Raw genomic sequence first — 25,024 nt, forward strand, 5'->3', positions numbered from 1 at the left:
TACCTCTTCATATCTTAAATCATTCTTGAGGCAGATTGAAGACTTAAGTGCCAGCTTAAGTGAAAAATTAAGGAAAACACAATAAGTAATTACAACACAAACACTGACTTCATCAGTTTTAATGCAAAAAGATGGCGACGAAAGAAGAGAAGAAGCAGGCCGCTAGGGTGGAGAAAAGAGGAGCTGCTTAGGAAACAGCAAGCACATCAACCTCTGAGGTAACGAATGCTAAACGTACAGAGAAAGAGTCTGAAAACTAGGAATGCTCAAGTCAAGTGGAGTCACTGCACATCATCATTACAGCAGTGCACCATTACTGGTAATAGATATATAGTGCCTTTCATATCTAGTTGATAGATAGTCTTTCCTCTGTCAATCTAATAGACAGATCAGTTAAGAGCCTATCCTCACAGCAGCACCAGATGGATCCTTGTTCATCTCACCTTTCAGTTGGTCAGCCAATCCCTGAAATGTACTACGGCACAGGCTAGGATACGGAAGGCACAGACATCATGGGCTTCCATTATTTCCTGAAACTTAATACTTTGTGGTATACCCGCTACTTGAAGTTATTACAAAATTACTAAACGCTAATAATGGTAAAAAAGGTGAAAGACTGAAGAGAACAACTGGCTCCTGATAAAAAAAAAGTTTATTTACAATACAAACTTGCAGCCACTGTGGTCGTCTTTGGACTGAGGCGCCAGGCCACGGTAGGTTGCCTCCTAAAGTCACCTTGGCGCCTCACGCGTTCTCGCACGGTTTGTCCCTTCCCTCTTGCCGTCGTTGGAAGTTAACACATGCGCAGTAGCTGCACTGTCGCCACATTCCCCGCCTGAGGAATAGAGCCAGGGCGAGCTCGGCATTTTTACTTCAGTTCGCGTAAATCAGTAAGAACGCTAAACACACCGAGACTGAGGCAGCGTGACTTCGTGGAGATATCGCTTACGATTTTTTTTCGAGGAGGAGTTGTAAATAAAATCCGAAGCAAAGAAGAGCGTGGCTGTGTCCATCCAGGGGGTGAGTAGCTTTACGAAGGCATTGTTTGAATGGAAGGCACGCAATGGCATAAAAATAGTTAAATGAAAGAAGCAAATAATCACTGTCCCATTGTAGCCCGGCTTGCAGGGCTCGATAGGCTGCAGCTAAGGCGCCGCATGCTCGGTGCAAGTGTCCCGTGGAAGGAGGGAACGGCGGACGGAGCTGCAGCGTAACACAACATGGGTGCCTGTTAGAGCGGAGATACACAGCGGCTGAGATTCCAGCAGAAACAGGCCGCGCGTTTGCTAATTTCGAGAGGTCCTGTGAAATCTCCGCTCCGTCGGTTCGGCTGCCTGTTGAAGACCCCAAACACGAGGCTCTGCGGTGGGTGCACGGCGTATAGCGCACTGCCATCTGCGACGCTTTTTCCCGCTTGGAATTTCAGCCTTTTAGATCGCTTACCTGGCCGAGCACGTGATCACGTCAAGCGGCTCTCAAAAAGTTCACCTTTGATGCGTGTGCGCGTTTAGAGCGACAATTTCAAGCTTTTGGCTCGTGGACATCAATCTACTGCCCAGGTGAGCACCGTTAACAACTTTCACAATGCGGAAGCAAGTCTGCAAAACTCACAAGTACAAAATCATTTTTAATTAACATGTAGGAAAAAAAATGCAGTAAATATCGAGACAAAATTTTCAAATATCGTAGAAATCAACTCTGAGCAACGCTGCATTATGGATAAGTGAGAATGAATTGAGCTGAGTGATGGTGCAGCACAATAAGGCACGGTAGAGTTGGCTATGCAGAGTTTTATATAGAAACGATAGATAAAAAAAACAATACAAACACTCTTCAGGTTTTTCATTGTTACTGGGCAACAATGGTTTTGCTTCCTGGACACTTTAGGTTATGTTTTATGGCGTTTAGTCTACTGGCCACAAAGAGCACATTTACAACTTGCTATCATGGGATTAATAAAGTATCTATCTATCATGTACCGTTTGAATGCATTTGCCCATTTTTGTGATTTCCCCTCATATTATATGTGTTCAGATACAGTCCAATAACCACATAACTGGTACAGCTGTGATATTCTGGAGGTGTTTTCACATCTGGTTCATTTGGATCAGATTTAGGTTTTTGAACTCTAGTGTGATATTTGCCAAAAGTAAAGATTTTCTTTTAGGTAGATGTGAACACAGCAGTCACACTGTGGTCCAGACCAAAACGACCCTATCAAGACCCCTTAGATAGGATGATTTCGGTGTAGTAACAAGCAAACTGTGGAGTGTTCCTTGTGAGGTTTGAATGTGATCTGACCGAGGGCCGATCTAACTATGCGAAATGCTGTGCATTATGGGTGGAATTGTGTGTCCTGAGGTAGTCACGCTAAGCATCTTTTATGGGTAATTAGGGAATCTCATTCACAGCATAATGAGTGAAGGGTTAGCGTGGCCCATTACATTTACCATTATATTGCTTTTATATACGCACATAGTTGCAAATGTCACACAATTCTCCTAAAACAGCTCCCTCAATCGCTAGTCAGTCAGGGCAAGCCTAGCACCTGATTTGGGCTGACGGCCGCTCGTGTGAAGTTGAACAGCAGTTGGGTGGGTGGTAAAGGTGTAAATGTACTTGTGACCTGGTCACTCAAAACTCATCACACAGGTGACGAGAAATGAATAGCAATACCCTGTGAGGCAGACGATCAAACCCCTTGAGCTTGCATCATGAAAGTGATCTGTGTGCAGCTGTGCTTGTCTGGTTTGAGCACAGGAATCATCGGGGTAGAGGGGTCCTTTCATTGGATTGGCTGTCTCAGCTGTAGAATGGCCAATTGGGGGAGGCAGCTTGATGGCCGAGGTCTCCATGACTCTAAACAAATCCAAATCATATTATGCGATATCATCTACTGTTAAACTCTGCTCCATACTTGTAATATCTCTATATATAATCTTCATTTGGATCTTGAACTTTGTTTGTCCGCGAATGAATTAGAAGCACTAGATGGCAGTAGAGAGACAGCTAAAACATAGGCATTGCATTAAGAATCTCCTCCAGGCTTATACTACTGAAGACTGCAGTACGCTAGTCACACCTCAAAACACAGACATTCAAACTAAACAAACTGTTGTGCTTTAAATTAACTAAAGAGATCTTCATTTGATCTTGATCTTTGTTTGTCCGTGAATTCCACGCATGCGTAGACCACCTTCCAGTTTAGTACGTTGTTCTTACTCACAGATGTCAACAATGTGTCGGAATAACAAAAGGGGTGGTGGACAGTGTTACGCTGGTTAGCTCCTGAGGCCTGGTTAGAGAATGAGATTGCCGAAGATAAAAGGTACGTGCCTACGTAACAGATGAATGAAAGAAAGACAGTGGGAAAAATAAATGACAACGTAACAGCACGTTCTGGAAATTATTATTGTTACGTTGTAGCCGGCGAGTGCTGCGCGTCTAACAGTTGTACCGTGGCTTGCTCACATGTCAGTAAAGCGATCCCTATTTATGCTTTATGTGTCCCCCTTTTATAACCGTTGCTCCGTGTATATTGCCTTACTCTTTGGATTGCCACAAAGCAACCTGCGAGATTGGAGAAAGGTTGAGAAGACATCGTGAGAGGAAACGACAGCGTTGTGAAAACGAGACGCACTGTGAATGGACAGAAGCACAAATGCTCCTACACCACCACATAATTACTATTCGGACAGTGATTCCGAGTAGACCGTTCCTATCGAATCAATACCCAAGGGTTTTCTTTTGTAGTTTTGTTTCCCTTATTAAAAATCATAATGCTGGGCGACAAAGGGCCCAGTTCGCGACTGGCAGCCACGTTTAAACAGGGAGCCCTTCACAGACAACTTTAACACGAGCAACGTAGTTGGGCACACATGGCTAGTTCTGTTTATATTGTATTGAGGATTACTTGTGTTCTGTTCTGTGTATTGTGTTGTATTGACCCCCCTTTTTAACACCCACTGCACGTCCAACCTACCTGGAAAAGGGTCTCTCTTTGAACTGCCAAGGGTTCTAACATTTATCCCCTACAAGATTTTTTTTTTTTTGGGAGTTTTTTCTTGTTTTCATAGAGAGTCATGGCTGTTAAAGCCCATTGTGGTGGTGCTTGTGTGATTTTTGGGCTATACAAAAAGTAAATTGTATTGTATTGTATTCTGCCGTCTCGTGGGGTTCAGGTAGTGAGTGTGACTTGTTTAAATGTATGCGTGCAAATAATTCCAACTGTCTGTGTTTTAAAAGTTTTAGTAAAGACTCAAAGCAAACCAGTTTAGATTACATGCATTTAATTAATGGCATTGGGAAATTCAGATGCATACACAAAAATAAAGAGAAAAATTAATAATACAAAATATGTTCTTATATACAGGTGCACCTCAATATACAGTGCATCATTTTTTCCACATTTTATGTCACAGCCTTATTGCAAAATGGATTAAATTCTTTTTTTTCCTCAGAATTCTACACACAACACCCCATAATGACAACGTGAAAAAAGGTTTACTTGAGGTTTTTGCAAATTTATTAAAAATACAAAAACTGAGAAATCCCATGTACACAAGTATTCACAGCCTTTGCTCCATACTTTGTCGATGCGCCTTTGGCAGCAATTCCAGCCTCAAGTCTTTTTGAATACGATGCCACCAGCTTGGCACTCCTATCCTTGGCCAGTTTCGCCCATTCCTCTTTGCAGCACCTCTCAAGCTCCATCAGGTTGGCGTCGGTGCACAGCCATTTTAAGATCTCTCCAGAGATGTTCAATCGGATTCAAGTCTGGGCCACTCAAGGACATTCACAGAGTTGTCCTGAAGCCACTCCTTTGATATCTTGGCCGTGTCCTTAGGGTCGTTGTCCTGCTGAAAGATGAACCGTCGCCCCAGTCTGAGGTCAAGAGCGCTCTGGAGCAGGTTTTCATCCAGGATGTCTCTGTACGTTGCTGCAGTCATCTTTCCCTTTATCCTGACTAGTCTCCCAGTTCCTGATGCTGCCACCACCATGCTTCACTGTAGGGATGGTATTGGCCTGGTGATGAGCGGTGCCTGGTTTCCTCCAAATGTGACGCCTGGCATTCACACCAAAGAGTTCAATCTTTGTCTCATCAGACCAGAGAATTTTGTTTCTGATGGTCTGAGAGTCCATCAGGTGCCTTTTGACAAACTCCAGCCGGGCAGCCATGTGCCTTTTACTAAGCAGTGGCTTCCGTCTGGCCACTCTACCATACTGGCCTGATTGGTGGATTGCTGCAGAGATGGTTGTCCTTCTGGAAGGTTCTCATCTCCCCATCTGACAGAGTGACCATCGGGTTCTTGGTCACCTCCCTGACTAAGGCCCTTCTCCCCCGATCGCTCATTTTAGATGGCCGGTCAGCTCTAGGAAGAGTCCTGGTGGTTTTGAACTTCTTCCACTTACGGATGATGGAGGCCACTGTGCTCATTGGGACGTTCAAAGCAGCAGAAATTTTTCTGTAACCTTCCCCAGATTTGTGCCTCGTCTACAGACAATTCCTTTGACTTCATACTTGGTTTGTGCTCTGACATGAACTGTCAACTGTGGGACCTTCTATAGACAGGTGTGTGCCTTTCAAATCATGTCCAGTCAACTGAATTGACCACAGGTGGACTCCAATTAAACATCTCAAGGATGATCAGGGGAAACAGGATGCACCTGAGCTCAATTTGGAGCTTCATGGCAAAGGCTGTGAATACTTATGGACGTGGGATTTCTCAGTTTTTTATTTTTAATAAATTTACAAAAATCTCAAGTAAACTTATTTCACGTTGTCATTACGGGGTGTTGTGTGTAGAATTCTGAGGAAAAAAATGAATTTAATCCATTTTGCAATAAGGCTGTAACATAACAAAATGTGGAAAAAGTGATGCGCTGTGAATACTTTCCGGATGCACTGTATTAGAGTATCATCGAAAAGTTAACTTATTTCACTAATATAATTCAAAAAGTAAAACTCGTATATAGATTCATTACACACATTGGGATATATTTCAAATGTTTATTTCTTTGCATTTTGCTGATAATGGGTTATAGCTAATGAAAATCCAAAATTCAGTATCTCAGAAAATTAGAATATTGTGAAAAAGTTCAATATTGTAGACTCCTGGGGCCTCATGTATAAACAGTGCGTACGCACAGAAATGTTGCGTAAGAACTTTTCCACGTTCAAATCGCGATGTATAAAACCTACACTTGGCGTAAAGCCACGCACTATTCCACGGTACCTCATGGCTTGTCGTACGCAAGTTCTCCGCTCGGTTTGGCAGACTGGCAGCACCCAGCGTCAAAGCAGTGCTACTGTTCTTGTGTGATTACTCATTATTTTCATGACGTGGCTTTATAAATACACAGAAACTAACCGCATATTGTTTATTAGTGTAACGCATCTGATTGTAATGAACTCGTAACAATATAATGGTAGAGGGAACAGCCATAGTATTCCAAATGCCATAACTGCTTTAGTGTTGTTACTCTCACTTCTTCTTCTTCTTCTTCTTCTTCTTTCAGCTCCTCCCGTTAGGAGTTGCCACAGCGGATCATCTTTTTCCATATTTCTCTCACTGCACCACTCGGAGTATTTATATCACTGTATCTGAGTGTGAATCACAGCAGCAGCTGATCGGAAAGAGAATTATCAGTATACGGCATTAAGCACACGCTGTCTCAGCCACCGCAAAACGTTTCAAAGCCTTTCCTGTACAGACCTCGCGGTTCAAAACAGTTTAATCCCAAGAACTTTAAATGCAGCCAATCAAGTGCTCCTTGTAGAACTGTGAGGACTTATAAGTACAATCACCTCACTATAAACTTGCACTACAGTTATAATATCTCACAACCTGAGCTACTTTATAAAGCGCGTATTTACATATGATGACAAGATCATTTTTAAGGTGAAATGCAGCAAAATATGTTTGTTAAATTATACACATAAAACTTTAACTTCATTTAAATAATCTATATTCTTCACTGGGAGTGTCGTGAAGGATAGAATAATTAAACATGTACTATGAAGATATTTTAATGTTCTTTAAACGTTTTGAAGAATCGGCGCTAAGCTTACAGATGGCTTAACGTCTATTACAGAGCTGATTGTGTGGCGATCGGTTACTTGGGAAAAGAAAAGCAAGGACTGCAGTGACGGCTACGCCAATATATATTGAATATAAAATAGAAAGAGAAAATAACAACACAGCTAAAAACACAGCTACAAATTTCGGCAAAAGTTAAATGCTTGTGTCATGAGCACGAGGCGGCTATGCAGTGTCCGTAACGGACGAGGCCATCCACTGTGCATAAACTACTTTACTGACATTGGCGGCTAAGGAGCCACCGATTCTTCCTCTGCCCAGTGCCACCACAAGCCTAGAGCCGCCCCTGAGTACTGCTGCAATAAATTATTTCATCGAAGTGAAACACATGTTTAATAACGTGCTTTAACTCCTATCATCATGAAAATGACATCACGTATACATCTCAGTATTTTAGTTATTCAGAGAGCTGTAATATCACGAATGTCATGGACTCTGTGACCAGTTGGAGGAAGAGAGCCGGTTTAAGAAGCAAGTAGTGATTCACACACACAGAGCACATACGAGTAGAAGATCAAATACAAAACAAAGCATTTAACGTGCGACTTTAATTACGATGTGATTTTAGAAACTGGTTAATTAAACAATTTTAAGATGAATTTTATGATGTTCTACTTTAATGACAAAATAAACTACGTGATTAAAGTGGAAATGTCGAGACTGAAGTGGACATTTCGTGCTTTTTCCCCACCGTGTGGCTTTTTTCTCTGTACCCTAATAATCTTTCATATGACACTCAGACGGTGGGCTACAACTCGGCTTTCCACGGCGACTTTGATATGTGACTTCTTTTTTATTTCCGGCACTGTGCGATTTTGTGGATGTGAGCTTTCAAGTTTCTCCAACACGCTATGTCACTCGATCAACTTCCTTTTGTTTATTATACCACGGCTTATTTGAACAAATAGTATGTTTTTCCTTTGCCTCCACTTGGTATTCGCTGAAATTCTTATGTTTCCCCCCGTGCTTTTTCCATTGTCTTTTCACAGAAGGCTGCGCTTAAGGGTGATTTATATTGATTTGCATATTCAAATAGGCATAATTCTGGGAGGAGTTGGGGTGTTACATAAAGCGCGTGCACGAGCGTTAGTTTTCACGCTGATCGGGATTTATGTAGCGGAAGAACGTGGAAGTTGGAGTACGCACAGATTCCTGCATCTGGATTTTTCTGTGCGTAAGCACATTTCGGCTTTTGTGCTTATGCCATGTTATAGTGCGAGTTCTACGCACGGCGTTATACATGAGGCCCCTGGTGTCTGACTCCACTCGGCTAATTAACTGAAAACAACTGCAAAGGTGTCTGGAGCCTTTAAATGGTTTCTTAGTCTGGTTCAGATGGCCACACAATCATGGAGAAGACTGCTGACTTGACAGTTGTCAAGAAAACAGTCATTGACATCTCCACAAGGAGGGGAAGCCACAAATGGTCATTGCTAAAGTTGCTTGAGGTCCAGTGTGAAGTTTCCACAGTCAGTGATGATTTGGGGGAGCCATGTCATCTGCTGGTGTTAGTCCACTGTGTTTAAGTCCAAAGTCCGCGCAGCCATCTACCCGGACATTTTAGAGCACTTCATGCTTCCCTCTGCTGCCAAGCTTTATAGAGAAGCTGATTTCATTTTCCAGCAGGACTTGGCACCTGTCTACCCTACCAAAAGTACCATTACCTGGTTTAATGACCATGGTTTTACTGTGCTTGATTGGCCAGCAAACTCGCCTGACCTAAACCCCATAGAAAATCTATCAAGAGGAAGATGAGAGACACCAGAGCCAACGGTGCAGACAAGGTGAAGGCCGCACTCAAAGCATTCTGGGCTTCCATTTCACCTCAGCAGTCTCACAGGCTGATCGCCTCCATGCCATGCTTCATTGATGCAGTAATTCACATTGTCAATTTCCCCTTGGGGATTAATGAAGTATCTATCTATCTATCTATCTATCTATCTATCTATCTATCTATCTATCTATCTATCTATCTATCTATCTATCTATCTATCTATCTATCTATCTATCTATCTATCTATCTATCTATCTATCTATCTATCTATCTATCTATCTATCTATCTAATGCAAATGGTACACTGTCCAAGTACTGAGTGTGTACATGGACAGACATTTCAGTAGGCCAACATTTCTTTGTTAAATATCTTCTTTTTTTTTTTTTTTATTTATTGGTCTTATGTAAGCGTCACCAAATCCCCAAATCTGCTTATCTTTGGAAGGAAAGCGGAGCACACTGTGGAAACCCACCAGGAAAACATGGGACTCCAGGCACGGAAACACCAGTGACACGACGTGACTCCCTGCGAGACAGCAGGGCTACCGATCCGCCACTGTGTCACCCCCATGTGTGTAATTATTAACAGCATTCATTATTTAAATGAAATTAACAACTTATCTGAAAAATTTAATATACATACCTTAATGCATTCCATCATTATCAAGTATATCAGATATCAAGTATAAATCTAAGGATTCTAAATGTGCAGAGAGTTGGAATATCATAAATGTGATGTGTTCTGTGTGGCGATCTATTGCTGTTTGCCGCTGCTGTCAGGTCAGAAGGAAGCCCCAGAAGCACATAGCGATTAACAACTGGGTCAGTTTTAAGATGACGTTTACGACGGTCTACCTTAATGATAAACTATGAGGTTAAAGTGGACATTTCGAGATTAAAGCTGAAGTTTGCACTTCAATCACAAAATGCATCTTTTCACTGTGGCCTTAATTTTTTTTGTTTGTGGCTCAAATACAGCGCTGTACATTCTGTGGCTGTTGAGAAGGTGCAAAAAAGACGCACATAAAATGGCATATGAGACTTTTAAAATGTATCGTGTCATTACGATGGGGAATATGCGATGCTTGAATATTAAAGCACCACAAATGCATTTGTATGTCGGTATTTTGGTTCACCACATCAAACCATTCATCAAACATCCAAGCAGGCACATCAATCCCATAGAATCCTCAAAGCGGCTTTTTGCCACATGTAGACAGTAAATGGAGACTCTGATGTCACATTTCAACTTTTATCACACTGCGCCCCCCGACTTTTTGCTGGTACTGCAACTCGCGCACTTGTCGCGTTAATTTCTGAGGATGTTTCTCAGGGCACGCGTCAAATTAATGCATGGCAGCCATGATGCGTGCGCATATGCGTTCTGAGTGTGAAGTATAAACGAGCCCAAAGAGGTTTCTGTTCAAGGCTTATACAGTATATCTTATGTTTCTTTGCGTTCTCCCTATACATTCTCAATATAACATACAATTCAATTTTATGTTAATACGTCAAACATGCAGAGGTGAAACATGAACAGTCGTTACTGCAATGAAAGGCAGGCTAATCAAACAGTAATGTTTCTAGCTAACTAGCAGCTGAGTAAAATTCTATTACTGGTCTTCAGATAAAGCTGAGCCCTAAGGAAGTTCCAGTTCAGGTTAGTGTCTGGGGTTAAACAGAATCGTCCATTATCTATATAGAATTAGAAACTTGCATTGTAAACAGATAAAGCAAACATTTGTGTGCATTTTAACATCAACCCTAATTATTCTGACACTGGCTCTTACAGAATGTACACGTGGTGTCCTCTTATTGCTTTCACTCTATGAGCGTGATGCAGAGATGGAGGCACATTAACTTTGACACTTAGTAAATGTGAAACATTCCAAAATTAACGTTCACAAATAATTCTAGAAGTTAAGATATTAGGCATGTGATTTGAGATGACACAAGAGCTACGCTCATATGGTGGCTACTGGAGAGTAAATTTGCCACATCGTACGGTGACATGAAACTCGCCTGACGGATCTGCCATCATAAAACTGAAGCACATCAGTGGAGGCCCTCAGCAGCGCTAACCTTCTGTTCTACACTCGCCTATTGTGAACGTGTCCTTTCCCTACCATGCATACTAGTGCATAATTTTCAAGTACTCTTCCTAGTGCTCATAGAGCTGTGCTTGGTAAAAAATTATGGAAAATGTGGCCGTGCACAAACACAGCTGCTGTTGATCCTCAAGGATATTTATTCCTAAGGGAAAAAAAATTGTGTCCAACAAAATAAGGATATTTATGGTTAGTTCACTTGAAAGACTGCAGTGTGAAGCCTAACCGAAATAACTGGAAATTGAAACAAACTAATAAATCATCCTCTGATTTGGAATAAAGCACATGAACTAGGACCATGAAAATGTCTTACGAGTATTGGCACTGCTACTAGGAAGGCAGCCTGGATAAGCCAAGTACTGCAAGAGAGTGTCATTACTGTATAAAGAACTTTGTGCTCCGTAAGCATGGAGGCCCAGGGCAGAAAAGTGCCACATAAAGCACTTGTCAACCCAGCAAAGATGGTTTTGCCTCCCCATCATATAAAACATGGACTGTTAACAAAAATTTTGTTGTAGCATGAATAACTGATACCAGGAAAGTATTTTTGTTGGTCCACAAATCAGACATGTTGTTCATGATAGGTAGTATGAAGATCTGTCAGTGGGGTTTGTGGGAATTGCATGGGAGGCATTCAGGTTTGTTGATGAGACTTGGTTACTTGCGTAACACCAAACTACATCCAGTTGGTGGACAACATGTCTCAAGCATACAAAACCGTGAAGTGCGATATGTTGCCAAAGATTCATGTTTGTATTCACCATTGGGCATCTGCCCTACTAATCTTGGTGCAATCAGTGATGAACATATTGAAAGGTCTCTCCAGGACATTACAGCAATTAGTGCTGGCCGACTACTGATGGACAGTCAAACGAGAAACAACAAAAATCAGCAGCCATCATCTTTAGATCAGTTGAATTAATGTGACTTCTCAGCATTAAGCGATTAAACACACTAAATTATATAAAAGTTAATTTCATGTTTCTCCATATTCCTACTTTTGTTCTTCAATCAATCCATCCTCTTCCGCTTATCTGAGATTGAATGGCAGGGGCAGCAGTTTGAGCTGAGACGCCCAGACTTCCCTCTCCGCTGCCACTTCTACTAGCTCTTCCAGGGGAATCCCGAGGTGTTTCCCCGATAGTCCCTACAAGGTGTCCTGGGTCTTCCCCGGGGCCTCCTCCCAGTTAGATGTGCCAGGAACAGCTCTCGATGCGGTGGAGCAGTGGCTCTACTCTGAGCCCCTCCAGGATGACCGAGCTCCTCACCCTATCTTTAAGGGAAAGTCCAGACACTCTGCGAAGGAAACTCAGTACAGCCGCTTGTATTCGTGACCTCGTTCTTTCAGTCACTACCCACAGCTCATGACCATAGGTGAGGGTAGGAATATAGATCGACCAGTAAATTGAGAGCTTTGCCTTACGGTTCAGCTCCGGTTTTGCCACGACAGACCAATGCAGAGCCTGCATCATTGTGGACGCCACACCGATCTGCCTGTCCATCTCCCGCTCCGTTCTTCCCCTACTATTTTCATTCTTTCTTTTCATATTCCTTAAAACTCCACAGCTGTCTGGATGAGGTGTCGTGCAGCCGCCTCTGAAGCTTCAATGAAGGCGGGTGCCCCAGCTGTCCAAGAGACCCATTGCACTGAATCCTATTGGACAAAGCCTGTAAACAGTGACTTTAAAAGTTTGTGGTACTTAGAATGCCCAGTGGGGCTGGGTGGGCTTTTGGTCTGGAACCGGTGCAGATTTTCTTTGTCCTTCTGCTTGTCTTCAGTTTTTGTTTCTTCTGTCCCTCCAGCCATCTGACCTTTTTGTTGGTTTCATGTTTAGAGACTTGCAATACGATATATTTAAGGACTGGGTTTTTGTAATAATGTTTTATCTATGTAAGCTTGTATTGATTGATTTTTTTTTTTTTTTTTGTTACTTATTCATTGTTATTGTTCATTTATTTTTCTGTTGTAGTTGCTATCTCTTTGTCATCTTGTAAACACTGAGTCATCCAGTGTATGAAAACGTGCTATAGAAATACGTGATGTTGTTGATATAACCAATCAAAGATTATATTTGTGTTCAGCTTGCAGCTGTCTCTCATAATCGCCAAACATTTTTCAAAAAGCAAAACTTTTAACATTTTTGTCAAGTGTAATAAGCCCTTGTAAACAGACCTGCATTAGGTGCCCTTGTGAATAGCTCTTTGAGAACACAGAAACGTTATGTAGACGTCACTCCAGCCATCGGCCCCACTTGAGGTCATAATATTTGTTGTAAGAGTCCTGTCACCAAATGGCGTATTAAACAGGAGGGGAGCACATGCAAGCATCTTTATATACAGGAATACATTGATAAGCATCACAAAGTCTATTGAAAACCAGTCATGCCAGCAGAATAGTTCTAGAAAGTATACATTTAAAAGAATAATGTGTTAAAATTTCCAGTTTCATCTATGCTACTTCAAATTGAATTTTTGATAAAGGTATAACCGTTTTTTAATTTTGTAAGTTTTGTCTTTTGTTCAACGTTACTCAGTGTCTATAATATCTTTCTTTATATATAATACACTACCGTGGCTGTTCGTTTGTCTGTCCAGGATTTTAAGTCACCTGTAGCTCGCAAATCGTTTGAACTATTGACCTGAAATTTGGTACACATATACTACCTGACGTCTTCCATCTGCTTTCGGGGTGATGATTGACCTCCATGGTTGTTCCTCTTTTTATTTTTATGTTACTGTAGAATCACCTCTCGGCAGCAAATTAATGCTAAATGTACAGAGAAAGAGGATGAAAACTAGGAATGCTCAAGTCAAGTGTAACGTGCGGTAATCTCTCTCTCTCTCTCTCTAGATATAGATATAGATATATATAGATATATATAGATATATATCTATATCTGTATAACAGCTACATTAAAATAAACCAATAATGAAATGTCACTTAACACTCCTTCTAATGAAACAGCACACTAGCTCAACTGAACCTTATTCTGCAGGTCCACTCATCAGGTAGGAGCCCAGATCCTCCATGAGACTGCAGTGGGACGGCGAGTGCCTTCCAGAATTGTAAGAGCTCTTACTAGTTTGATGAATCCTTCTAAGATTTCACTTTTAGAAAAAAGAAAGAGTGACCCGCTTTTAAGGGCTCATTGCATCTGAGGAGACGCCTGTTCTTCTGTCTTCTGCCCAGGTCTGTAGGGACCAAGTTTATAGCGGAAGAGTCAAATGTGGACCTTGCATGCCTCGTCACCGTGAGGTAAACATTTATTAAATCCCAAAACATCGTTGTTAATTTTTAAAAGGGAACCCGTTAACAACCAGTGCTGTTCACTACCAACATTTCTTCAACGGGAAAGACTGTTAATATGGGTTAAATACCTGTGTGATATAATCTGTTAAATGATTCACAGTAAATACATCACGCACAATTAGAACTGTCTACACGAAAGAATTACCATACAGCCACATGTTTACACACCTATCACTATGATGAGAAGTTTTGGTCTCGCCTGTCTGGGGTTTCATCAACTACAACATCGATTTTCTTGCCACGAATCTTTTGAAGAATGGGGTCCATATTGTTGGTCAAAGACACTGAGCAAATGAGTTTGACGAAGACTGCTCTCATTTTCTGGCAGCGCGCCTCCTTGTTTCCAGTGCTTAATAAAGAAAGGATGCATCTTTGTCATTTTTTTCAAGCGATATGTCTGACTCACATTGGCACAAGCTGGCGTCTTGCACCTGACGATTTTGTTGTTTCCTCTGTTGTTACCTGAAGGGTTAACACTTTTTGATCTTCATTTTTCCTTGTTTTTGAGATGGGTTTTAGATTTGATGTGGTAATTGCTTGGATCTTTTTGTGTCCAGTCGATGGTATGCTGACAAAATGTGGGGAAAAGTTGTCCAGATTCGTAAAAGTCGCCGGGATATTATTGTGCCCTCATTTTGCATTTAAGCTTGTGTTTCTTAGTGTTTTCAACATAGTTAGGGTATCTGATTCTGCTCACTTTGACATTTATGTCTCGTGCAGCTAATTCACATGCCTTTAATGAGAAAATAGAACAGGAAACACGCGCACAAACAGAGACAGACACAAGAATTGCATTTGCTTCAAAAACAACAAACTAGAAAATAGAATCTGAATGATAGAATTACAGATTCATTCATTTTAATTTATTGGAAAGTTTTGTAACGGTCACCCCTTCAGTTTCTAAATTCCGCATATTTCAGTTTTTAAATTTTAAATCTGTTTTTAAGCGTTCATTCCATCCATGTTTTCCACATCGTGGAAATCATAGGGACCTACACACTAGTGATGACTTGGCTATATTTTAAAACTAGCAGAATACCCGCGCTTCGCAGTGGAGAAGTAGTGTGTTAAAGAAGTTATGAAAAAGAAAAGGAAAAATTTTAAAAATAACGTAACATGATTGTCAATGTTGTTTTGTCACTGTTGTGAGTGATGAGTGTTGCTGTCATATAAATACACACACACACACACATACATTATATATATATATATATATATATATATATATCTCCATACATATATACATATACACATATATACACACACATACAGTGGTGTGAAAAACTATTTGCCCCCTTCCTGATTTCTTATTCTTTTGCATGTTTGTCACACAAAATGTTTCTGATCATCAAACACATTTAACCATTAGTCAAATATAACACAAGTAAACACAAAATGCAGTTTTTAAATGATGGTTTTTATTATTTAGGGAGAAAAAATCCAAACCTACATGGCCCTGTGTGAAAAAGTAATTGCCCCCTGAACCTAATAACTGGTTGGGCCACCCTTAGTAGCAATAACTGCAATCAAGTGTTTGTGATAACTTGCAATGAGTCTTTTTCAGCGCTCTGGAGGAATTTTGGCCCCTCATCTTTGCAGAATTGTTGTAATTCAGCTTTATTTGAGGGTTTTCTAGCATGAAGCGCCTTTTTAAGGTCATGCAGGTCATAGCATCTCAATTGGATTCAGGTCAGGACTTTGACTAGGCCACTCCAAAGTCTTCATTTTGTTTTTCTTCAGCCATTCAGAGGTGGATTTGCTGGTGTGTTTTGGGTCATTGTCCTGTTGCAGCACCCAAGATCGCTTCAGCTTGAGTTGTGAACAGATGGCGGACATTCTCCTTCAGGATTTTTTGGTAGACAGTAGAATTCATGGTTCCATCTATCACAGCAAGCCTTCCAGGTCCTGAAGCAGCAAAACAACCCCAGACCATCACACTACCACCACCATATTTTACTGTTGGTATGATGTTCTTTTTCTGAAATGCTGTGTTCCTTTTACGCCAGATGTAACGGGACATTTGCCTTCCAGAAAGTTCAACTTTTGTCTCATCAGTCCACAAGGTATTTTCCCAAAAGTCTTTGAGATGTTTCTTAGCAAAATTGAGACGAGCCCTAATGTTCTTTTTGCTTAACAGTGGTTTGTGTCTTGGAAATCTGCCATGCCGGCCGTTTTTGCCCAGTCTCTTTCTTATGGTGGAGTCGTGAACACTGACCTTAATTGAGGCAAGTGAGGCCTGCAGTTCTTTAGACGTTGTCCTGGGGTCTTTTGTGACCTCTCGAATGAGTCATCTCTGCGCTCTTGGGGTAATTTTTGGCCGGCCACTCCTGGGAAGGTTCACCACTGTTCCATGTTTTTGCCATTTGTGGATAATGGCTCTCACTGTGGTTCACTGGAGTCCCAAAGCTTTAGAAATGGCTTTATAACCTTAACCAGACTGATAGATCTCAATTACTTCTGTTCTCATTTGTTCCTGAATTTCTTTGGATCTTGGCATGATGTCTAGCTTTGGAGGTGCTTTTGGTCTACTTCTCTGTGTCAGGCAGCTCCTATTGAAGTGATTTCTTGATTGAAACAGGTGTGGCAGTAATCAGGAAATTGAACTCAGGTGTGATACACCACAGGTAGGTGATTTTTGAACAAGGGGGCAATTACTTTTTCACACAAGGCCCTGTAGGTTTGGATTTTTTTTCTCCCTAAATAATAAAAACCATCATTTAAAAACTGCATTTTGTGTTTACTTGTGTTATATTTGACTAATGGTTAAATGTGTTTGATGATCAGAAACATTTTGTGTGACAAACATGCAAAAGAAGAAGAAATCAGGAAGGGGGCAAATAGTTTTTCACACCACTGTATATATATACATATATACACATACATCCACATATATATATATATATATATATATATATATATATATATATATATATATATATATATACACACATATATACAGTCTTTGGGGTGCGAGCAACTGTTGCTGGGGGTGCCAGAATCCATGAAGGAAGAAAAATGAAAAACATTATTTGTACAAAATCTTAATTTATTTATCCATTCCTAAATAATTAAATGGGCAGGCTATTTCGTATCAGTGCAATACGCTGCTTGTTAAAACGGATGACTCCCGCTCTTACGTCTTCGTGGATATTATGAACTATCGTTTCTGTTCAAGTTCTATTTAAATTTTAAATAGAAGGAATTTTTATTTAGTGGACAGACTATTATTCCGGAATAAATAAACTCAAACCTTAAATAACTTATAATATTTTGCTCTCCATAAATATATATCCTGTCTAAATTATACAAGTTAGAAATAAAGTAAGCGTTAAAAGAACAAACATTCAAATTTCTTTACTCTTATGTAATATAATATAAAAATAAACTTAAATTTTAAATATCCCAAAAGATTTTGCTCTCCATAAAAATATATCCTGTCAAAATTATACAAATTCAAATATGAACATGGTGCATAACAAAACCTGGAAATATAAATAAAATGTGTTCTTTTCAGCAATAACAAATCAAATCATTCAGTTGTCTTTGCTCAGATGTCATTTTAGAGCTGGACGCCTGGCATCTTTTTTTGGCAACAAGTTCGTTTCTGTTTGGTGTGAGGTTCTGTGTTGTGGAGATTCTCAGGATGGACTGCAGGTGCTCATCAGTGAGGCGACTCCTGTGTGCTGTTTTGTTAGTCTTCATCACTGAGAAGAGCTTCTCACACAGATATGTGCTACCAAACATGCACAAGGTTCGAGCCGCATGTAGGCGGAGCTGGAGCATTTCTGCGGGAATGGAGTGAATAAACTGTGCGGGCCGCAGTATCGTACTTTGCCTTCAGTGTGCCATTACACTGCAGCTCAATCACCTCCATCTGAATCTGCACAGGTGCAGTTTCCACATCGACAGCAAATGGGTTGCAAATCAACTCAAAATTCTTTTTTTGTTCTTCAAAGTCACCAAAGCGCCGCGCGAACTCAGTGAGCAGTGCGCGCAGTTTATCAGCAAAGTGCGTATTTGGGAACACCGTTGTGCCGACTTGGTTCAACATTACTTGGCAACAGGGAAAGTGGGGCAAGTTGCACTGGTGCATTTGTGTCTCCCATAAAAGTAGCTTCACTTGAAATCACTTTGTGATTTTGCACGGGTAAAAACGTCTGCTGAAGTGTCAGATTCTTCTTTAACTCTTCTGCTTTCTGTATCTTGTGCATTGCATTCAGGTCTTTCAGGTTATCTTGATGTTTTGTCTCATAGTGCCGTCTTAGATTAAATTCTGTAATTACAGCCACATTAGCTCCACAAATGAGACACACGGGTTTACCGGCAATGTCAGTAAACATATACTCAGCCTCCCATCGGTTTTAAAGGCTCTATGTTCAGAATCACCTTTTCTCTTTGGCATCGTGTGGGCTAGCTTCACAATAACTTGCAGTATCATAAGCTAGACTTGATTAACGTGGTAAGTGTTCGGCAAGGCAGCTGAAGCGCTGCATTATGGGATCTGTAGTTTATTGTGTTACCAGCGCTTCATATCCCCGGGCCATTAATAACAATAATATATAAAATGATCTCGCGCCGGATATAATTACACGCCGGGCCGGATGTGGCCCGTGGGCCTTGAGTTTGACACATATGGACTAAATAGAACTTGAAAAGATATATTTTTGAATGTGATCGCAATTCAGATCGAGTTGACGCACTACAGTACATCGAGCCAGCGTGCTATTGTGGTTTTGCCTGCGTGCCTCAATAAGTTACCCTCCCCTCACTCTTACTTTTTTACCGTTCATCTAATGAATACACTGAGTGTGGCTTTACCAAAACAATTACTGATCGTGAATAAAGTATCCATTAGTATCCATTATTCATAAAGCTTCAATTGGTGATCTGTCTTTCTGCGTTAACCGCATATTTTTTCATACGTCTCAAACCAAGGGGATGCGAGGCTAAAATGAATCGGGAAGCAGCGTACATACTCAGTGCATCCCCTCTCGGGAATCGAACCTCGGACGCCGGCGCTAGAGGCGAAGCCTCTACTATTGCGCCACAGCGTGTAGTTTGTCTATCTGAGCGTAGCAGTGTAATTTGGTTTTTGTTCAGCACTCTTTGGAACTGTTGCTTTTTGTCTGCGCACTGCGTCAGTTCATGTGAGCCGCTGAATATGGTTTAATATGTCACTCGCTCGCTTCTAATTGTTTCGCTGCCTTCTTAATTATATAATGTATGTTTTCTTCAGCGGTTTTTGGAGCTCTTCCTGGTTTTCTACGTAATGCATGATTACATGGGAGGCGTGATGATGTTACACGAAACTCCGCCCCCCACGACTTTCGAGCTCAACTCCATTACAGTAAATGGAGAAAAATGGCTTCTAGTTATGACCATTACGCGTAGAGTTTCGAAATGAAACCTGCCCAACTTTTGTAAGTAAGCTGTAAGGAATGAGCCTGCCAAATTTCAGCCTTCTACCTACACGGGAAGTTGGAGAATTAGTGACGAGTCAGTCAGTCAGTCAGTCAGTGCTTTGCCTTGTATTAGTATAGATGAGTTTAATAGTATCTTGCTTAAAAAAAGATATGAATTTCCATCAAACATTTCTGGATGACCCCAAACTTTTGAAAAGTGCTTTTTATTGACTTAAGTTACAAATTGAAGAGTCAGAGATGGAATCAAAGGTTTTGTGCAACAACTCTGCAGCCCAGCTCACAAGATTCCAAATGCATTTTACTATTTTTAACATATTTTTACTTAAATATTGTTAAATAAGTCACTTTTGTTAAACGCTCTTGTAAATTAAGATGTTCATATCCACAAATGAGGCACCTCAGGATTATTCAGAGGCAGCCTGTGAAACTGCACTATGTGTTAATATGCACAAGTTCAAGGTGTAGACTCTTCCTGAAAGTCATTTTTGTGCATCGTGCAGCACTTCTCAGGAAGCTTGGTGGACGAAGTGAACGGTATGGTGGAGTGGGGAAAAAATTTGGATGCACAAATATTCACGTTATTTGTCTTGCATTAAAGTTGTTGAGCAACTGGGAGTCACCATTCATCAATACAGCTAACAGTATAGTTCCGCCACTCTTGACTCCTGTTGTGTGTCCAAATTCTGCACTGAATGGAAGTGGAGAAAATCATGGCAGGAAAAGCTAAGACATATAATGCTGCAGCCCTTTTGTGCTGACTCGTCAAATTTAGAAAGTCTGCTGTGATTCTGAAATGTGCAAAACTGAAAAGCATTAGTTGGAAAAACACACGATTATTCACATTTACACCTTACTTCTGTCTTCGGTCACAACACAAGCACGGCGCATACATTCTAAATAAACTGAATGTGTCTGTGCCTACCGGAGTCCATGTGGGTCACATAATGTAAGCAGCACTGACTTTGCATCGGATTTCTTCACCCACCTGATCTGATTCAGGCACATTGGTATGAGCTGTGTCTCACTTGTCTTATTCTGTAGGTTCAGTCATTCAGAGTGTCTGCTTAATCCAGTGAAGGCCTGCAGGGCCTGGCTCCCCTCCATGTCAATTGAATTTATTCTTAGAAGTGCATTAAACGCTAAAAATAAGTGCAGTAAAGTTAGATTTAAACCAAACAAAGTTGTTGACAGAAATACACTTTGTGCAAAGAAATATAAACACACAGCTACTGTTCTTTTTTTTTTTTAAGAATAAAATGATTACATCAGTTTTCCACAGTGCTAATCTGGGTAATTAAAGAAAATAAAAACAGAAAATTGAACGTTACCAATTACTGTATTTTTTAATAATATAAATAATAATTGATGTAAGCAAATAATAAATAGCAATAAACAGAAAAAGGAGTTTTCTATAAAAAAAAAATTCTCTTGTGCTCTGTTTTTGGTGTGTGTCATCGCAACTTTGTATTTTAACCTTTATTTAGAGAAACTTGCTATTAAAAATTCACTGTAAATGCTGGACTATACAGGATGCATTATCTGCTGCAACATACAAAAGAATGGCTTTTGGTGCACCACAAAGTAGGAATGCATTAATGTACGGTGTAATTTTTTTTTTTTAATCTGTACGGGCATATTTAAATTGTTATTTATTAATTAATTCATCTTATTGTGAGTTATTGGAATTAAACATTTCTTTGAGTTTTATTATTTAAGTATTTAGAATTAATATTATTAAAACATAATTAGTGTAGCTACATCAATCTGGTTTCCAAAACTTCCACAGCTTCTGCTTTCTAATGGGGTTCAGGCAATGAGTGTGACTCGTCAACATGTGTCCATGCAAATAATGCTGCAGTTGAAGTGTCTTCATTGTAAAAGTTTTAGTAACAGTTGAAAGCAAATCAGTTTACACAGTTCTAATTCTGGAGCTGAGCATCTCCATTAAAAGTTAGGGGTAGGGGTTAAATAGAATCGTCCATTATCTATGTAGTAAGAGAATAATAACAATAATTATATAACACCTTTCATACATCTGAATGAAGCTCAAAGGGCTTTACAGAGAAAACAAATATCACATAATAGAAAAAGAATCTAAACGAATATGAGTAATATAAGAACACAATCACACATTAAGATAAAAAATAGGTATAAAGTATAAATAAAAATACATGAATGTAATTCAGTGAAAACAACTGAAAGCCAAGCTAAAGAGAGAGTATGTTTTCAGCTGCTTTTAAAAAATACTAAGAGGCCTGACAAATATCTAAGGGCAGGTTGTTCCAAATCTTTGGTACATAAAAACAGAAGGCTGCTTCTCTATATTTCTTTATTTTACTTTGTGAATGTGCCTTGAGCATGGGAACGGTGCTATATACCTAAAATGATTATTATTATTATTAATGATTAATGTTTAGCAGGCTGGTGCTTGATTATCTTAAGGACATATTTGGAATGTATTCACATCATTTAAACACAGAACTACTGGCTGGGAAGCTGACTCTCTATTGTATTGGCCAGTCTAAACAAAATCCCGATCAGCGTGAAAAGTAATGCCAGTGCATGCGCCTGCTGTCCCGTTCCAACTCCTCCCGGAATTACGCCTCTTTGAATATGCAAATCAATATAAATAGCCCTTAAGCTCAGCCTTCTGTAAAAAGACTATAGCAAAAGTACGAGGGAAAATAGAAGAATTTCAGCGAATACCAAGTGGAGGCAAAGCAAAACATACTGTCTGTTGGTTTAAACAGTGGCATAAACAACAAAAGGAAGTGACATACGTGTTGGAGAAACTCGAAAGCTCAAGTTTCCAAAGTCGCACTGTGCCCGAAATAAAAAAAGTTGTGAGAAATCAAAGTCACCGTGAAAAAGCAAGTCGTGGCCCACCGTCTGAGTGTCATATGAAAGCTTATTAGGGTACAGAGAAACAAATAGGCACACAGTGGGGGAAAAGGCACGAAATGTCAACTTTAATCTCAAAATTTCCACTTAAATCACACAGTTTATACTTCATCTTAAAATCGTTTAATTTAATAGTCTCTCAAATCCCATCGTAACTAAAGTCGCACGTTAAATGCTTTGTTTTGTATTTGATCTTCTATTTGCTCTGTGTGTGTGAATCACTTCCTTTGACAGGACACAGAATCCATTATATTGTGATATTACAGCTCTCTGAATAACTAAAATACTGATGACTGATTTTCATGATGACAGGAGTTAAAGCATGTATTTAAACATGGGAACACGGTGGCACAGTGATTGCTCATGTCTCACGCAAGATGTTGCTGTGCCGTGCGCGACCTTCGATGAAATACTTTATTGTAGCAGTACTGTCTCTTTCAGACGTACTAACCTCCAATTCCTATCCTTACTTTTCTTTCTCCAAATGCCCAGTCACCACACAATCAGCTCTGTAGTAGACGTTAAGCCATCTGTAAGCTTACAACGACAATTCTTCAGAACTTTTAAGGAACACTGAAATATCTTTGTAGTATGTGTTTAATTATTCTATTTTTCTATCCTTCCAGTGTCGCGCCGGCCTCAGTAAATATACAGCGCGAGGCAGGAACAATCCATGAACGAAGCTCCAGCTCTTTGCTAGCGCTGTGGCACCATGTAGTTAAAGTTTTATCTGTATAATATAATAAACATATTTTGCTGCATTTCATCATAAAAATATCATCATATGTAAATACGCGCTTTATAAATGGCTCAGGGTTGTGCAATATTATAACTGTATCGCAAGTTTACAGTGAGGTGATTGGACTTATAAGTACTAACAGGTCTACAAGGAGCACTTGATGGACTGATTGAGTGCGTTTAGAGTTCTTGGGATGAAACTGTTTGTGAACCGCGAGGTCCGTACAGGAAAGGCTCTGAAGCGTTTGCCGTATGGGGGCAGTTCAAATAGACAGCGTGGCTGAGGCAGTGTGTGCTTGATGCTGTATACCGATAATTCTCTTTCTGATCAGCTGCTGTAGATCTGTGATTCACACTCGGATACAGTGATATAAATACTCTGAGTGGTGCAGTGAGAGGAATATGGAAAAAGATGATCTGCTGTGGCAACTCCTAACGGGAGCAGCTGAACAAAGAAGAAGGTGCAGTGAGAGTAACAACGCTAAAGCAGTTATGGTATTTGGAATAGTTTGACCATTCTGTGGACCATTATATTGTTACAGGTTAATTATAATCAGATGCATTAAACTAATAAACAAAATGCGGTTAATTTCAGTGTATTTATAAAGCCGCGTCAAGGACGTGAATGTAAAACAAGAATGGATAACCACACAGGAACAGTAACTCTGCTTTGATGCTGGGTGCCGCCAGTCTGCAAAACTAAGTGGAGAACTTGCGTACGCCAGGGTATGACCTACCGAGGAAATGTGCGTGGCTTTATGGCAGGTTTAGGTTTTATACATCGCGATTTGAGTGTGGAAACGTTCGTATGCAACATTTCTGTGTATACGCACCATTTATACATGAGGCCCCAGGTGTTATTGGGGGAAAAAAAAAAAAAGCAGGATAAAGCGAGCCAGAAATAAAAGACAGAGTAGAAAACAAAGTAAAACATCATAAAGAGGTTAAAAAGCAAGGGGGCAAAACACATGCAGAGCAGGTTAGAGAAAATGAAAACTGGAATTGCAAAGACTAAAAAAAAACGTAGGCGTGAAACACATACAGAGCAAGATAAAGAATATGAAAGCAGAAAAAAATGACAATGTCAAAAAAAAAAAAGAAAGTAAACATCGCATTAGTGCAAAGAAAGAGAAATTGTTACTTGTATGTAAATATTGTAAGGCTTTGAATTTTAAGTCAGAGAATTTCAAAAACGAAGATTACCTCACGAGCATTTATTGGTTACTTTGTAAAAAAAAAAAAAAAAGGATTAACTGCTGATGATGATCGTTTTGTCTGTGCGGAAATTCCAAACAGAGAAACCTATCCTGAATTATGGTACAAAGTCATTAAACACGTGTCTCACTGACCTCATTAAAAAGATTCAGCACGTTGGGAAAGATTCCAAATATTGTTTTTACAGAAGTTCTGAAATAAAAGTAAAACTAATGAAATAGCAACAATTCAAAGAAAAAAAATCTTAAAAGTGTGTATCTGGAAAAACAAAAACGGGGGTTGGCAAGCGAAGCGAGCAGAGGGCAAAGCCCCCTAGTCTAAAATAAAATGAAAACACTTTGTACCATATGTACCATAATCCAGATTATATAATAGCTCAGCTGAACTTCACCCTAGTAGTAACACAACTATGCACTGGGCTTTATTCTTACATCAGGTAAGTATTTAATTATGAC

General features: G+C 40.1%; 1 protein-coding gene across 1 annotated transcript in view; it reads left to right on the top strand.

The window, feature by feature from the left end:
- Positions 1-658: 658 nt before the first annotated feature.
- wdr5 (WD repeat domain 5) overlaps positions 659-25,024 on the top strand; it is a 99,552-nt gene continuing 75,186 nt past the window's right edge. Inside the window, exon 1 of the mRNA XM_039762613.1 lies at positions 659-1,020. The gene's annotated coding sequence lies outside the window, so the exon portion shown is untranslated. The remainder of the gene's footprint in view (positions 1,021-25,024) is intronic.

This window comes from Polypterus senegalus, chromosome 9, assembly GCF_016835505.1.
Source record: "Polypterus senegalus isolate Bchr_013 chromosome 9, ASM1683550v1, whole genome shotgun sequence".
NCBI lineage: Eukaryota > Metazoa > Chordata > Cladistia > Polypteriformes > Polypteridae > Polypterus > Polypterus senegalus.